Genomic DNA, 2,203 nt, shown 5'->3' on the forward strand with positions numbered 1-2,203 from the left:
GATTGAATCAATGATAGATAGAAAAAAGATATCTCGTTCAGCTATCTTTTTTTTTTCTCTACTCTAAAGAGGAATAGAATAGACACCCCTTAGATTTCTATGTATCCTAAATCCCCATTTTTTTTAGAGAGAGCAGATCAGATATAACGCTAAAAAAAAATGGAGAGAGAAAAAGAGCAGATGGATCCTATCCCCTATATCGAACACTAAATCCTATCTATTGATAGATATATCTTCCTTCGTCAAATACCGGACTTTGCCTTTTTGTAGGAATTCCTCATACTCATATCCAAGGCAGCTTACCACAAGCACCCCACCCCATACGACTTGTTTTGTTGGGGTTCGCCTTTTTATTTAATCAAACAAAGTCAGTATAAGTAGTAGGGGCTTCATAGCGACTTTCATTCTAAAGGAAACCGAAGAACCAACCTTTAGTCAATAGGAGCCCCCCTCTTTGCGACCTCATCACTTCAAAGCACAAACCAATTTCTTTCTTAGTCACCGGGCGGAGCGCACCTTTGGTACTTCAGTAGGGCGAGCTGTTTGATAGTGACTTCTTTCGTTTGGTAGGGCGACGAAAGAAAGGCTACTTCAATCTAGGAAACAGCCGGAAACTCGAGAGGGTCGCCTTTGGAAGCGTTTGCCGGTAACCAAAGCGTCACGACATAAAAAAAAAAGAAAAAGGAAGGAGTCCATAAACCAACCCGGAAACGAAACTAAGTTCGTTCCCTTTCGTCAAGTAGGTAAAGTAGGCATACGAACCCACTTACTTTTGCTTTGCCTTAGACTCTATTGGAACAAAGCTAAGAAGGAGGCGGAATGGAGAAAGGACAAGGGCGGTCTTGCTTGGCGCAAAGGCTGCTGGTTCGGGGAAAGGGTACTAAAGGTCCTCGGACTTCCAGGCGGTTTTTCTTTTGGACAGCTGTTCACCGTTGGATCTCGCCAATACAGCCCCCTATGGTTTTCGTTACCGAGATATCTTTTTTTTCATTGTTCCCAGGGATTTTTTGGGTAATCCGCTCCCATGCTGCAAACAGTCAAATCTGAACTAAACCTTGTCGCTCTTCTTTCCTCGCGGGCAGGAAGCACACCAGCAGCGTGCGTTGCGTGATTCTACTGTGTTTTTTGCACTTGACTGGGTGGACAGTTGACCGGAAGATAACTTCGATTCGCCCGGCCAGCTGGCGGGCTGCGTGCTTATCTTGTGTGACAACACTACGGAGCGAGTGGCTCTTCTAGGCGGGCAGCTGTGTGAAAACACTACAGAGAAAGCGACGCTTTCGTTTAACATGCTATGGTCTCAACGCCCTTACGAGATAGTGATGAGTTTCACGCGCTCTAAGCCCGGCCCGCGCGCGGTTAGGAAGATTGGCCGCAATCTGAGCGGTACCACCCACCCTAACCTACCACCTATGGGCGGCCGTCCGTTCTACAGCCGCCCGAAAAGGAACTGCAGTGATCTTGAATAGGGATCCTACAGCGATAGATAGAATCCCCATATAAATACCACTAGATCGAGCACCAGTGATTTCGTATCCGGTCAAAATCTTGGCTAATTGATCGAAGTGGGTAGCTCCAGTAGACCCATAGATCATGGAACAAATAGGGTGGGTAGGCCCAACCACCACACTACACGTATAGACGCGAACCCCCCTCGTTACCGTACGTGCGACTCTCACCGCATACGGCTCGCACAAAGACTCCAAAATCCATCCCGAGCCTTTTCTTCCATTCCACCTCTCCTCCCCAATCCTCGATCAAACTTGCGTTCCCAGGCGCTATGAAATGGCCTTCGCCTATCGTATGTATCGGCTTGGCTTCGTCCGGAACCAAGGAGGCATTCTGGCGGGCGCGTGCGTGTAGGAAGGCCGACCACTACATAAGCTAAAAGACTACGACGACTACAACGGAAGCGGCTCGCTTCTATTCTCGTTGGGATTGGATATATCTGGGGAATCTATAGATCATAGTAGTTCGCCAACCTCTCTAACTAACATACGATACAATTGAACTTCACGGCACGGCAAAAAAAAAGGAGCTTCGCATTGACAAGAAGAAATCGGGCCTTCCTGCGCTGACGAATGCCTCCTTTCTCTTCTCTGAAGTCTACAACAAACAAGTGGGAGAGGCAGGATTCGAACCTACGTAGAAAAACTTCAACAGATTTACAGTCTGTCGCTTTTGACCACTCGGCCACTCTCCC

General features: G+C 47.5%; 1 non-coding gene across 1 annotated transcript; it reads right to left on the reverse strand.

The window, feature by feature from the left end:
• TRNAY-GUA lies at positions 2,121-2,203 on the reverse strand. Its single transcript has one exon. It is a non-coding gene; the product is annotated as a tRNA-Tyr (tRNA).

This window comes from Arachis ipaensis, chromosome B10 (assembly GCF_000816755.2).
Source record: "Arachis ipaensis cultivar K30076 chromosome B10, Araip1.1, whole genome shotgun sequence".
NCBI lineage: Eukaryota > Viridiplantae > Streptophyta > Magnoliopsida > Fabales > Fabaceae > Arachis > Arachis ipaensis.